A 16,085-nucleotide genomic window follows, 5' to 3' on the forward strand; every position below is an offset into this window, starting at 1 on the left:
TTCATCTTTCTTCAGGCAATTCTGTTGTTTATCCACTTGTCTCTTTAATGGCTTTCAGTTATTCAAGGAAAATTGTCAAGGGCCACAAGGTCACCAGGCAATACACTCTGCAGTCCAGAGGGCACAGAGACGAACATAGCACACACTGTCACTAAAGAGCCCACCTATGGACTCGCTGCACCTTCCAGCAATGGGAACCCCCCTAACTTAACGCCAAAAACCCACTGCTATGAGATGACCTGTGGATATACAGGTCTATCACAGTCCAGATCCAATCCTTTATTTTTCACAAGTAGCAACTCATAAAGCGGTAATGCTTGTCTGCCTTGCTTTTTACTTCATCCCAGCTGCTTAGTGACACATTTCTTTGTCCTTAGATTGAAAAAAAAATTGTTTTAATCTTGCAACTAAAATGGTAGCTAGACGTCTCCTAAATATTTCCCCTGTGTCTAGTGCTTCTGCCACCCCAGCTCCTTCTATGCAACATGGGTAGAGTCAATCTTTTTAAAATGCTGCCGAAAAACTATCATCAGAGGCTATCCATTCACCCAGAAGAAGCTCCAAATGCCATGGCTAAAAGTTAAAGGCATCTAAGGCCTGCCGCCACCCTATTTCTGCCCCTCCCCCCCTCCTGTAACTCCCTGCATGAACCCTGGCTCCAGGCAGACACATTCCCTCATTGTTCCTCAGGACACGGGACACCTCCCCCACCTCAATGGGTTTTCTCCCATTTTCCTTTCCCCACCTACAAACCCCACACTTGCTAGAGAGGCTCCTCAACCTTTCATGATTCCCCAAAATCTTGGAGAAACAGAAACATCTCTGCACCCAGATGATAGTCTTCTACAAACTGAGATACACCCCTCACATTGTCATCTCTCAGCATGCAGGTTCCACATATCCAGAGAGACTTAGCCTCTCAAAGGCAGAAGTCATGTTTTGTAAACCTTTACATCCCTAGCACCTAGCATGACTCCCCAGAGTAGATACTCAGTAAATGTTCAATATTCAGACCTGACTGTGTATGTATAAATTATTTGCTTTTGTTATTGATTAGACACAATCCAACTGACAGTTTATACACCTCACTTTGGCCAGTGACCTTGACTTTCCTTCTGACCCTGTAATAATGTGTAAAACTTAGCAGGATTTACTGGCTACTCACTAATTAAATAATTGGTTAGGGGTTCTGCACTGTAAACACCACTTACAGAAATGTGAAATCCTGTTTCTAAAACAAACCTTGCTTACCTCCAAACCATGACACTCAATACTCCTAGAAAGTCACCAAAACAGTAACTGAGGAAAAGGCTATAGGCACCAACAAGGGAATCAGTATTATTATTTTTTATCTCTCAGGACTCTGAGATTAGTATCCATGCTGAAACATGCAAGTGGCAGGGCCAGTAAGTGTCTGGCTTTAAATATGTAAAAGCAAACCTGGAAAACAAGACAGTAGGTATAAGTCAGGAAGCATTTATAAAGCTAAGGGGAGCTCAGCTCACTTCTCCCTTCTTGAGTGTGGAATGATTAGATTCTAAAGACACTCTGCTGAATGCCAATGAAGAGAAAAGGGGTATAACCTTAAAGCAAATAGAGCCATATTGGCAAACCAAATGCAATTAATGTAAGGATTAAAAATTATTAAGTACCCTGGATTCTGGTTAGATTTTAAATGGAGCTTAATAAGACTATTAGGACAGAAAAATCTGACCAAGAATTGGCAAGTTGAGGCAGAACTTTCTAAATCATTTTTTAAAGCTAATTAGAGTGGTTTACAGCTGTTAATGACCCAACAAATACAGACAACACATTATGACTTTTACTTAAATGACAATGGCCAGACGCATTTAAGTATTTTTTGGAATCCACATTTTGTGGATGGATGATTAAAAGCAAGGTCAGGAAGCATTAAGTAACTGACTCAGTCACAGAGGCATCCTAACCCAAAGGTCAGGAGCCTTCCCCTGCACCCACTGCTACTAATTCAAAAAGAATGGGACCTCTGGAGGGAAAGGGGTCAAAGATAAAGTGTTTGCAATACGTGAAGCTTACTTAAATGGACAATACTAAAAGTATTTAGCATACATTTGTAGTTATGAAAAATTGGAGGTCTTTTTTTTAACGTTTTTATTTAGTTTTGAGAGAGTGCAAGCAGGGGAGGGGCAGGAAGGGGAGACAGAGGATCCAAAGCAGGCTCTGTGCTGACAGCAGCCAGCTGGAGAGGGGCTTGAATTCACAAACCATGAGATCAGGACCTGAGCTGAAGTCTGACACTCAACTGACTAAGCCATCCAAGTGCCCCTGAAAAATTGGAGTTCTTAAATTGACTTCCTGGACCAATGAGGGCAAGCTGGATTCTCCCCAGGAGCTAATCTGATCAATTGCCTTTTAAGCCCAATGTTGACAAAGTTTCCAAGAATACCTCTGGGTTTGATAGGAAAAGTGGTACAACAGATAGTGATGTCTGTCACAGGCAAGGAGAGTTGTGTGTTACTGGTATTTGTGTCACATATTTACCATTCCTGATTTAGACACTTAGATGTTGATTTTATTGTGGACTTCCTCTGGTTCTGACTGGGACCCGGATCCAGTTCTCCCAGTGTAAAAACAGTTGCTTGCACAGGTCAGCCACCTCACAGAGGAATGATAGGGGAGCTATGAAACACCTTGTTTCAGGCAGAACCATCCCAATGGAAGGTTGAATCAGTGTCTCTGAATTATTTGCTTTTAATGTATCTCAGGGGAAATGCACAGAATATGAAGATCCTGATCTCCCTTAAGGAAAAACACATGGTTCATCTTGTTAGCAACTTGTACCTCACAGTGAAAAGAGTAAGCATGTTGTTTATAAACTGCCATGCATGAGATAATATCACGTTTCAAAATATTAACTGATTTTTTTCTCCCATTATTTATCCATTTTCTTTTCTCAATCTGTCACCCCCTACTCCCACTTCAACCTGTGAGAATCTTTTTTAAATGGAAGGATTTGACAAGACAATGAAACCAAAATAGCCAGTCACACACTCGGACACATTTTGAGTATCAATTCTTCAGTTGTTGGACATCGATGTAATTTCTACTTTTTGTCCATTATGCATACGACTACTGTGAACATTCAGGTACAGATTTTTGCATGAAGATATGTTTTTATTTCTCTTAATGAAGCAATTCCTTTCTTGTATCTGTTCCTTTTATCAGAGAAGTCATACGCTCACCAATATGCTTCCTCTTTTCTCACTGGTCAGAGTTGACTTGCATGATCACCTTTGTCTGTGAGACTGGAAAAGGGAATGTTTCTGGTTTATTTTATCATGGGAGTTGAGAAAGGGAAAAAAAAGGAGTTGGGAATGACTGTTGAATCATCCAACTAACAGTGTGCCTCCAATGGAGATGTGCCTACGCGTATCTCCATTTGTGAGCCAGGACCTCAAAATCACCGGACCCAGCTCTAACTCACCGTCGCCCCCCTTCTAGCAAGCCCAGTCCTTCTCCACACCAGGCTTGGTTCCCACTCCTTTCTTTCCCTCACCCTTGGACCTAATCGGTCTCCAAGTTCTATTTTAGCTCCTATGCACATCTCAAATCAGTTCTCTTCCTTCCATCTCCTCCACACTATTTAAAAAAACCTTCATCTCCTTCCTGCACATGACACAATTGCCTCCACCCTCTCCTCCTTCCAACCCACTCTCCTCACTGTGCCCAGACTATAGCTTCAAAATGCAAATTGGCTCACGTGCTGTAGTACTTTAAATCTCTCAAAGGTTTCTCATTGTAAAAGCAATGAAAAGTTAAATTCCATCAAGCCCCTTTGTAATTTTGCCTTCCTCAGACCTTTGTACACACTACTCTTTCTGGCTTAAATATTTCCTCCCATTCTTTTGTCTAATTAATTCCTACGTGTCCTTCAAAGCTCAGCTCAAACGTCCTTCACTCTAAAAACGTTCTCTGATTCTCCACAGAAGGGCAAGTCCTCTTTATATGTTCTTACAAAATGTATTTTGCCTTCACCCATTTAACATACACAATTAACACAGTATGGAATTGTGTGTTTAGCGTCTGTCTTTCTTACATGAAAGTAAGTTCCATGGGTCAGGGAAGCAGTGTCTTGCTCTCTACTCCTTCTCCCATTAGCATATGGAAGGCTCTTGTGTAGCTGTTGAACATATAACAAGAGTAAATGAGTTCATGGATAAATGGAAAGTGTTTAGAGCCAATCACTAACACAAAGAAAGCCACTAAAGGAACTCTGCACCTGAGGAGCAGAAGAGGACGAGAAGATTAGAGATTTGATTTCCTTCAGGAAGCACAATATTGTCTTCATAATCATTAAGCAATAGCAGCCTTTGGGTGCCTGATTACTAAAGGATTCAATGATACTTGCTCAGATATTATTTTCTGATCCTTTGTTATCTCCAGTTCAAGTCTCTTGAAAGCTAGGATAACTTCATTTTTAGTGTTTATTTATTTATTTTGAGAGAGAGAGAGAAAATGAGTGGGGAGAGGGAGAAAGAGAGGGAGAGAGAGAATCCCCAGCTGGTTTTCCACTGTCAGCACAGAGCCCAATGCAGGGCTCAATCTCACAAACCGTAAGATCATGACCTGAGCCAAAATCAAGAGTCCAGTGCTTAACTGACTGAGTCACCCATATGCCCCAAAAGCTAGGACAATTTCTGCTAAATATCTGAAGGGTACTAGTGTGGAGCTAGGTGCAGCTCCTGGACAGACATCTAATAAATACTTTGAGTTTAACTGAAGCCGGTTATCACTAAACTGTAGCACTACTGACTTCTGGTCTCCAAAACCGCTGTAAGGAGAAAGCAAACAGTTGTGTCCCAAGGGCAAGGATACTATCTTATAATCTTCACATTGCCCGACACAGACTGTCTATAAATGCCTACTGAATTGGGACCCAGCATGGGACAGGCATTCCCCAGGGTGCTGGTACTTACCAGGCTGTCTCACCAGCCCTACTCTTTTACAAGATTTCCACTTTACAGAAGAGAACGTACCCAATGCCCATGTCTGGAGAAATGACCTACTTTAGAAGAGCTCTTGTTTGGGGCTACTGGATGGCTCAGCTGGTCAAGTGTCAGACTCTTAATTTCGGCTCAGGTCATGATCTCATGGTTCATGGGTTCAAGCCCCACACTGGCCTCCATTCTGACAGTGCAGAGACTACTTGGGATTATCTCTCTTTCCCTCTCTCTCTGTACCCCCTCCATTCATGCTTGTGTGCTCACTCTCTCTCTCTCAAATAAGTAAACTTGAAGATGGAGGAGGAGAAAGAGAGGAAGAGGAGAAGGAGGAGGAAGAGAAAAAGAACTCTTGTTTAAAGTCCAGAGATATAAAAGTAAATAAATAAATAAAGTCCAGAGATATAGCCTCTGGGTCACCTCAAAAGAGATTACAACTTGCCCTTTCATCTTAAGAAAACAAAAGAAGGTACTGTGGGGCTCAAGCCCACTCTCTTCTAAGCCATGGAAAAAGCATCTTTCTCTCAGTTGATCAGAGCATACCTATCGATTTCTTTTTCCTAGGACAGTGTGCAATTGTGTGATTCAGCCCAGTACCATTCTCCCTAATTCCTAATACTCTAGCTTTCTCTTTGATCTAATGATTTCATGGAAAAGAGCATTAGTGCTGAAAATATACAAGCCTCTCCCTGAGTCCAATTCTGATTCTGCTTTGCTATTCATCCCCAAATCATAAAGCTGAGCATTATTTCAACCTGGGTATTCCCACCAAACCCACTTAATATTGACCACTGAAGACACTTGGACAAGTAGAAATATACTCTTTGTGATGTCTACATCACAAATCTGTGCCAAGAGACACCAACCAGCTCCCCACAAATGCTGGTTGGAAAATTTCAAGGCCAGTAAAAACCTTTTCAAGAGAAGTCTAGAAGTTTTTCAACGAAATGTCAAAGAAACATCTGCAGAGACAGCGAGATTATAAAGGATTTTATTCCTATGCCTATGTCCTATGGGTTTTTTTTTTAACGTTTATTTATTTTTGAGAGACAGAGAGACAGAGCATGAGCAGGGAAAGGGCAGAGAGAGAGGGAGACACAGAATCTGAAGCAGGCTCTAGGCTCCGAGCTGTCAGCTCAGAGCCTGATGTGGGGCTCAAACTCACAGAGTGTGAGACCATGACCTGAGCCAAAGTCAGACGTTCAACCAACTGAGCCACCCAGGTGCCCCTGTCCTATAGTTTTTTTAGTTAAAAGAAATGTATTAAAACTATTTCACCCAATGTTTTGCACCAGGTATTAAAGTCATTTGGCACAGGATGATATGTGTGACTATGCATTAAATCTTTCACAAACAATAGAGACTCTTTTATGGGAGTGGGGATTATATGCTTTATAAACAAGGACCAACCTGTACAGTTTGGGGTACAAATACCACACACCATTAATTCCTAAAAGAGTGAGGTTGAAATACCATATGGTGGTGATAGCAGGAATTCTGATCTATCCAAGGCCTGACACCCTTTCCACTCTGTGTCCTGAAACTACTTGAGGCCCTTTAGGTATCTAAACAGCAAGTTCAGGGTGCCTGGGGGCTCAGTTGGTTGAGTGTCTGGCTTCAGCTCAGTCGTGATCTCATGGTTTATGAGTTTGAGCTCCATGTTGGGCTCTGTGCTGACAGCTCAGAGCCTGGAGCATACTTTGGATTCTGTGTCTCCCTCTCTCTCTGTCCCTCCCCCATTCATGCTCTGTCTTTGTCTCTCAAAAATAAATAAACATTGAAAATAAATTACAAATAAACATTAAAAAAACTTTTTAAAGAAAAAAAGAAGCTTTCTGCCAAAACAGCTACTATCCTTTGGATTCAGACTTTTTCATTTCATTTTCTTACTCTGTTCCATCCATCAGGAGCAGGTGGGGAGGTCTTACAGGTCAGTTCTTACAGGTGTGAGGAAATGGAAATTCAGGCTGTGGTGAACCAAGAAGATACGAGTGGAGGGGGCAAAGTGCTTGCTACCTGCTCCAGGAAAGCTATCTAAAATGTTGGGTAGAAAGCAAAGTGTCACAGCTAAGGCCACCATGAATGCCAAAGAGAACTCCATCATGAGAATTCTTCAAGGCATGGTGGCCCTTCCCACCCCCACCAGAATCCCTCCTCAAAAGGCCTGGGCCCTGGGCATTACCCTCTTAGTGATCAGTTCTTTCAGTTCACATAAATATCCACATCTGAGTGAGCAAGCTTACCCTAGGAGGGCTGAATGAGCACCATTTCCAGCATCTCACCCATTCCACTCTCCAGGTCATGGCACCCACTCATTCACACACACAACTAAGGAACTCCTGATTCTGTTAAAGAGCAAGGAAAGCATGCTTCAAAATTCTGGCCTGGCCTGGCCTACATGTGAAGCAGCTGGTAGCTTCCTCTGCCTGGAGGAAGGGGAAGACGTGGGACCACAGAAATGTAATCTCTGACCAGAAGCCCCTCTGGCAGAACAGCCCACCACACTCCAGACCCTCTGCTCCCCTCATCCAACCCTGTCGGCAGGCAGCACCCACTGAACAACCCCGTTCTCAAGACCATCCTTACTGATGACAGTTTCACTGAATAATGCTACTTAGATACAAAACGGCTTTGCAGCCCATGATGCTGAAACATTTCCCCACCTTCTTTGACAATTTAATGTACCTTGAGCCTCAAAAAAAGAGAATGAATCACACTTCAATACTCTGCTTTGTGTTTCTCCAATTGAGAGGAAAGATCTTTAAGTACTGCACCTTAGCTATTCTTTTCTCGTGTAGTGAGTTCCTTTATTTAAAGAGAACTATCTGTCCCGAGTCCCAGGGGTTTTGAGTCCCAGGTGGAGCATCTGGGCAAACGCTGACAGGATGCACAATTAGAGCTGGAGAGTGCTGTAACTGCCTTTCTTACATCACTCTGCTTTTGAAACTGCAGAATAAATTGCAACCTGTAACGTCTTATTGGAATCAGAATTCTTATTCCCGTTGGCAATTTTTCAACTCCCAAAGTTTAAAAAAGAAAACCAAAGGCATACATATCTTTCTAAAACAGCACTCTGCCTTCTCCTTCTAATGCTATGTTCTTTCCTCTGCCTTAAAAACTGTGCATTCCCTTCCTGATGAAGTCTCTCATGTGAAATCTGCCTTTAGGCACTTTATCGAGATGGAACTCACCCTCCATTCCTGCCTCAATTACTTTTCATACAGAACCCAAAATTCTTTATGCTGGGTTTTCTACTCCCAAACTACCACCTAGTGCCCTAGGATTTTTCCATTATGTAAAACAAAAAACTAAATAAAAAACAATAACCTTAAAGTAACTGAGTCAAGAAAATTTGGTTCTGCCTTCAGCTCAATTTATGTGATCTCACCCAAAATTGGAAACTGAAAGGGAGCAATTTATATATAATTGGAGGGGAATTAGATTTTTGCTCAACCTAAAAAGCAAAAATCAGTATATAATTAATGATGGAGAAGATGAGTCCAACAGCTCCAAATCCCTCCCAGGGGGCGCCTGGGTGGCTCAGTTAGCTAAGCGTCTGACTTCAGCTCAGGTCCTGATTGCACAGTTCGTGGATTTATTCCCGCATCAGGCTCTGGGCTGACAACTCAGAGCCTGGAGCCTGCTTCTGATTCTGTGTCTCCTCCTCTCTCTCTCTGACCCTCTCCTGCTCACACTCTATGTCTCTCTCTCTCAAAAAAAAAAAAAATTAAAAATTAAAAAAAAAATCCCTCCCGGATCAAGCTAGTAACATATAAATACATATATAATGAAATCAACATGGGTACTGTAGGGTTTTTTTGCCATCAGAACAAACAGCTGCATCACGTACACCTGTCCAGTGTACCAGTCACTGCCTCTTACATGAGTTACACATCCCAGTTACGTGCTAGTCACTGTGTGTGACTGTGCCTCCTGAATCTACAAGGCACTATGTGGCACAGTGGCTAGAAACTGACACTTTGGGGTTAGACTGCTGGACTCAAATCTTAGCTCTGCTACTTCCTCTGTGGTGTGTGCCAATGGGTCCTGCTCTCTGCCCTGACGCTGGACTGTACAAGCGACATCGACAGGCTTCCAAAAACTTCTAATTAAGTTCTGCCCAAGTCGACCCTTGAAGGCTCCTGGCAGGAGCCCACAGGAGGAAGGAGAGGGAGATTCAGGCATTTATTCCCTTGGCTCTTTCTCTGCAAGGCTGCCTCAGGCTAACAGTGCCCCAGCCCAGAGTTCACCGCTCTGTGCAAAGTGCGGCTGGCTTCACACACATCTCCCTCCTCCTGCGTTAGCCCATTTTGTAAGCGAACGCTCCCAAGTTAACTATTTTCATGTGTCATCTATGCTCCAATTGGACTGAGTGATAAACTGTGTGACTCCAGATAAATTACATAACCTCTCCATGCGTCTAGCTATATAAAATGGAGATAATAATACTGACTTACCACCTAGACTTTTGAGGACTGAAAGAGTCATTAATATTTGTGAGATATTTAGAACAATGCCTGGTATGTAGTATGCATGATTATTGTATTTTTATTTCTATCACCATCATCATCAGGCAGCACTAGTAAACAAAGGTGATGCTAATGTCCTATAAGAATTAACCATCTGATTTCTAGCATGCTGAGTTGTTTGTGGAGAGATGTTTTTTAAAGAAATCTGGCAATTACTACAGAAGGTAGCTTAAGGGAAATCCAGGGGTGACTGAACAACAGTGGGCAGTTAAGAGCAATGGTCATTACTAGGGTTCCCATTACTAGGGGTTCAATTGCTTGCTCTGCTTTTTCTCAGAGCCCTTTGATATATCTTACCCTAGATCCATGGACATTTAGAGCTAAAAAAGACTCTAACTTGAAACATAACCCTTCATTTAGCACTTTATTTAGAAAAGAAAACTGATTTAACCAAAATAAATTCTTAGGCCATTTAGATGTGGACTATGCATAAAAAAATAAGTGGGGAAAAAATATTGAAGCCTTTTAGTCTTGCTCAAGGGACTCTCACCTAGCCATTTGGAGAGATTTATTTCTAACTGAGGTTTCCTAAATCCAAGAGAGAATATTATTGTATTCCCTCTCTAGAGAAGGGTAATGGATCTTAATTTTTTAAAAAAGAAGAAAGAAAACAAAGAGAAAACGGAAGTCCCCCTTCCATTCTGCAGACTGATTTATAACACCCATTGGGTTCAGAGGGATATGAATTGCTATGTGTCCAAAACATTTGACTGGGACTTATATTTAATTCCAAGAGTGATAATAAATGGGGATGGGAGTCCTTATACCTCAAAAGATGAGGGGAATTTATAAGAGATTATGTATGCCCAAGCTAACTTGTGAGAGTCCCATTCCCCTTGTAGAATGAAGGTCTAAATCCATGCATTTAAAAATTGGAATCTTTGGGGGGAAAAGAAACTAGATCTCAACCCTGAATATTTTATTTCATCTCCCTGAGCTTCTATTTCCTGTAAAATGAGAGGGTTGAACCAGATGGTCCCTGTGATTCCTTCTAGTACTCTATTTCCAAAACTCAGTGAATTTTAAATTGGATATTACAGATACCAAAGAACCCCCTTCCCAGCCTCAGATTCTATTACAAAGAAACAGATGAAGGCTACATCTTAGTTGTGAAAGGATCAAAGCTACTTTTTGATTTCTTTTTTTCTTTCTTTCTCTTTTTTTAAACATCCCTGAGTGTGTTTCAGATCCATGAGTCCAAATATTCATTTTAAACTCATCCAGTTGTTTCAAAATCCTGGTGAACAAATTTAGTTAAAAGAAATGATTTATGAGTAGCATGCCAAAGGTCACTTCATTAACATGTTCAATTAGGAATCCCACTTGGAGGATGGAATTGAAATTAGAAGGATGAAAAGACACTTTGAGCAATGAGAAAACAAGTCATCCACTGAGAGAAGTACTTGCATCACAGATAACGAGCAAAGTGCCAGTAGCTGAAACTTATTTTTAAAAGCTGCAACTCAACAAGAGAACAACACTCCAAAAGAAAAACAGGCACAAGATTACAGCTTATAAGAGAGACATGACCAATAAGCATTCATAGATGCTCTGCATCAGGGCGCCTGGGTGGCTGGGTTGGTTAAGCATCTGACCTTTGATTTAGGCACAGGTCTTGGTCTCATGGTCAAGACCAGGTCAGGCTCCGTGCAGGGTGTGGAGCCTGCTTAAGATCCCTTTGCCCCTCCCTTATATGCATGTGCACGAGCTCTCTTTCTCTCTCAAAAAATTAAAATTAAATGTTTTTTTGAAAAGATGCTCAGCCTCACTAATAATCAGGGAAATACAGAAAAAAAAAAACTAACAAGGCCATTTTACCTCTATCACTTTGGCAAAAATTTAAATGACTGACAATACCAGGGGTTGGTGAAGATGTACAGACATAGGGATACACATGGCTGGTCATAGTATAAATAAAAACAAACATTTTGGAGACAAGATCTAATGAAGTGGAAGACATACACACACTAAAGCCTAGTAATTATATTCCTAAGCATATAATTCAAGGAAACACTAACATAACACTTCAAGCTGATAGCTTACAAGAATATATTTATAATAGAAACAATTGGGTTATAATCAAAATGTCTATCAAATAATGAAAAGGTAAATAAATTTGGTATAATCCTATAATAGGATATTAAACAGAAATTAAAATAAATGAGCTTTTCAGACACAGATCAACAAACACAATGAACAAATTTATGGTTTCCAAAGGGAAGGGGGTAGGGTATTAGGCAAAATGGGTGAAGGGGAATGGGGCATATACAGTTCCAGTTATGGGATGAATAAGTCATGAGAATAAAAAACACAGCATAGGGAATATAGTCAATGATATTGTAATAGTGTTGTATGGTGACAAATGGTAGCCACACTTGTGGTGAGTGCAGCATAACATATAGAAATGGAGATGGGGGTGCCTATTAGCTATCTGACTTTGTCTCATGTCATGATCTCACAGTTAGTGAGTTTGAGTCCCATATAAGGCTCTCCACCGTTATAGCACAGACCCCGTGTGGGATCCTCTATTCCCTCTCTGTCTCTGCCCCTCCCCTGCAAAAAAAAAAAAAAATTAAATTAAAAAAACATATAGAAAAAAACATGCAGCCAATTATCCTTTATCCAGCAAGCCTGTCATTCAAAATAGAAGGAGAGATAAAGGTGTTCCCAAATAAACAAAAATTGAGAGATTCATGACCACCAAACCAGCCCTACAAGAAATCCTAAGAGGGACTCTATGAGAGAAATATTGCAAAGAAGACAAGGTGCCAGAGACACCACTATAAATATGAATTCTAGGGAGAACACAATGAATCTAAACTGACATTTTTCAATAATAACATTGAATGTAAATGGACTGAATGCTCCAACCAAACAACACAGGGTAGCAGAATGGATAAAAAACCAAAATCCATCTATTTGCTGTCTACAACAGACTCATTTTAGACCTGAAGATACCTACAGGTTGAAAGTAAAGGGATGGAGAAATATCTATCAGGCGACTGGAAGCCAAAAGAAAGCCGGAGTAGCCATACTTCTATCAGACAAACTGGACTTTAAAGTAAAGGCAGTAACAAGAGATGAAGAAGGACATTATATAATAATTACAGGGTCTCTCCATCAGGAAGAGCTAACAATTATAAACATCTATGCGCCAAATTCGGGAGCGCCCAAATACATAAAAACAATCAATCACAGACAGAAACAATTTTATTGATAAGAATGTGCTAATTGCAGGGGACTTTAATTCTCCACTGACAGCAATGGATAGATCAACCAGACAGAAAATCACTAAAGAAACAATAGACCTGAACGACACATTGGAACAGATGGAATTGATAGATATATTTAGAACTCTGCATCCTGAAGATAGGAAATTCACCTTCTTTTCGAGTACACATGGCACATTCTCCAAGATTGATCACACACTGGGGCATAAAGCAGCCCTCTGTAAGTATAAACGAATTGAGATCATACCATGCACACTTTCAAATCACAATGCTATGAAACTGGAAATTAACCACAGGAAAAAGTCTGGAAAACTTCCAAAAATGTGAAGGTTAAAAACTTCCCTACTAAAGAATGATTGGGCTAATCAGGCAATTAGAGAAGAAATTAAAAAATTCATGGAAACAAATGAAAATGAAAATACAGCAATCCAAATTCTCTGGGATGCAGCAAAGGCAGTCCTGAGTGGAAAGTATATTGCAATCCACACCTATTTCAACAAACTAGAAAAAGCGCAAATTCAAAATCTAACAGAGCACCTAACATTAGAAGGGAAGCAGCAAGAGCACCCCAAACCCAGCAGAAGAAAAGAAATAATAAAGACCAAGGCATAAATAAACTATATAGAATTAAAAAAAAAAAACAGTCGAGCAGATCAATGAAACCAAGAGTTGGTTCTTTGAAAAAATAAACAAAATCGATACAGTTCTAGCCAGGCTCCTTAGAAAAGACAGACGCCCCTGATAGACAAAATCATGAATGAAAATGGATCTATTACAACCAATCCCTTAGAAATACAAGCAATCATTAGAGATTACTATGAAAAATTATATGCCAACAAACTAGACAACCTAGAAGAAACGGACAAATTCCTAAATGCACATGCACTACCAAAATTCAAACAGGAAGAGATAGAAAGCATGAATAGACCGATAACCAGTGAAGAAATCGAATCCATTATCAAAAATCTCCCAATGAATAAGAGCCAAAGGCCAGATGGCTTCCCAGGGGAATTCTATCAGACATTTAATATTTTTTTAATGTTTTATTTATTTTTGATACAGAGAGAGACAGAGCATGAGAGGGGGAGGGTCAGAGTAGAAGGAGACACAGAACCAGAAGCAGGCTCCAGGCTCTGAGCTAGCTATTATAACAGAGCCTGACACAGGGCTCAAACCCACGAACGTGAGATCTGACCTGAGCCGAAGTCAGAGGCCTAACCAACTGAGACACCCAGGCGCCCCTCTACCAGATATTTAAAGCAGAGCTAATACCCATTCTTTTCAAACTATTCCAAAAAATAGAAATAGAAGGAAAACTTCCAAACTCATTCTCCGAATCCAACATCACCTTGATACCCAAACTAGACAGAGTCCCAGCAAGAAAAAGAGAACTACAGACCAATATCCTTAATTAATATAGCTGCAAAAATACTCAACAAGATACTGGCAAATCGAATTCAACAGCATATAAAAAATTATCCATCATGATCAAGTGAGATTAATTCCTGGGTTATAGGGCTGGTTCAATATTCGCAACTCCATTAATGTGAAACATCACATTAACAAAAGATAAAACCCATATGATCCTGTTGATAGATGCAGAAAAAGCATTTGACAAAATACAGCACTCTTTCTTAATAAAAACCCTTGAGAAAGTCGGAATAGAAGGAACTTACTTAAACATTATAAAAGCAGCCTATGAAAAGCCCACAGCTAATATCATCCTCAATGAGGAAAAACTGAGAGCTTTCCCCCTGAGATCAGGAATACGACAGGGGTATCCACTCTCACCACTGTTGTTTAACATTGTGCTGGAAGTCCTAGCATCAGCAATCAGACAACAAAAGGAAATAAAAGGCATCAGAATTGGCAAAGAAGAAGTCAAACTTTCACTTTTCACAGATGACATGATACTCTTCATGGAAAACCCAATCAACTCCACCAGAAGCCTTCCAGAACTGATCAATGAATTCAGTAAAGTTGCAGGGTACAAAATCAATGTACAGAAATTGGTTGCATTCCTGTACACCAATAATGAAGCAGCCGAAAGAGAAATCAAGAAACTGATCCCGTTCACAATTGCACGAAAAACCATCAAATACCTAGGAGTAAACCTAACCAAGGATGCAAAAGACCTGTATGATGAAAACTACAGAAAACTTATGAAAGAAATTGAAGAAGCCACCAAGAAATGGAAAAACATTCCATGCTCATAGATCAGAAGAATAAACATTGTGAAAATGTCATTACTACCCAAAGCAATCTACACATTCAATGCAATCCCCATCAAAATTGCACCAGTGTTCTTCTCAAAGCTAGAACAAGCTATCCTCAGATTCATATGGAACCACAAAAGACCCGAATAGCCAAAGTAATATTGAAGAAGAAAACCAAAATAGGACTTTAGCCTCTACTACAAAGCTGTCATCATCAAGACAGCATGGTATTGGCACAAAAACAGACACATAGACCAGCAGAATAGAATAGAGAACCCAGAACTGGGCCCACAAACATACAGCCAATTAATTTTTGACAAAGCAGGAAAGAGAACCCGATGAAAAAAGACTGCCTCTTTAGCAGGTGGTGCTGGGAGAACTGGAAAGCAACATGCAGAAGAATGAAACTAGACCACTTTCTTACACCATACACAGAAACAAACTCAAAATGGCTGAAGGACCTGAATGTGAGACAGGAAACCATCAAAACCCTCGAGGAGAAAGTAGGAAACAACCTCCTTGACCTCAACCACAGCAATTTCCTACTCGACACATCCCAAAAGGCAAGGGAAATGAAAGCAAAAATGAACTACTGGGACCTCATCAAGATCAAAAGCTTCTGCACTGCAAAGGAAATAATCAAGAAAACTAATGGGCCACCAACCAACAGAATGGGAAAAGATAGTTGCAAATGACATATCAGATAAAGGGCTAGTAATCCAAAATCTACAAGGAGGAACTCACCAAACTCCACACCCAAAAAACAGATAACCCAGTGAAGAAATGGACAGAAGACATAAACAGACTCTTCTCCAAAGAGGACATCCAGATGGCCTACAGGCACATGAAATGATGCTCAACATCACTCATCATCAGGGAAACACAGATCAAAACCACACTGAGATACCACCTCATGCCAGTCAGAGTGGCTAAAATGAACAAATCAAGAGACTATAGATGCTGGCGAGGATGTGGAGAGACGGGCACCCTCCTACACTATAGGTGGGAATGTAAACTGGTACAGTCACTCTGGAAAACAGTGTGGAGGTTCCTCAAAATACTATCAATAGAACTCCCCTATGACCCAGCAATAGCACTGCTAGGGATTTACCCAAGGGATACAGAAGTGCT

General features: G+C 40.7%; 1 long non-coding RNA gene across 2 annotated transcripts in view; it reads right to left on the reverse strand.

Moving 5' to 3' along the window:
• Positions 1-3,097: 3,097 nt before the first annotated feature.
• LOC115300817 overlaps positions 3,098-16,085 on the reverse strand; it is a 31,868-nt gene continuing 18,880 nt past the window's right edge. For both annotated transcript variants that reach the window (XR_003912866.1, XR_003912867.1), the window contains exons 4-5: positions 4,076-4,159; positions 3,098-3,284 (exon numbers count right to left, since the gene is read on the reverse strand). This is a non-coding gene — a long non-coding RNA (uncharacterized LOC115300817). The remainder of the gene's footprint in view (positions 3,285-4,075; positions 4,160-16,085) is intronic.

This window comes from Suricata suricatta, chromosome 9, assembly GCF_006229205.1.
Source record: "Suricata suricatta isolate VVHF042 chromosome 9, meerkat_22Aug2017_6uvM2_HiC, whole genome shotgun sequence".
Classification (NCBI taxonomy): domain Eukaryota; kingdom Metazoa; phylum Chordata; class Mammalia; order Carnivora; family Herpestidae; genus Suricata; species Suricata suricatta.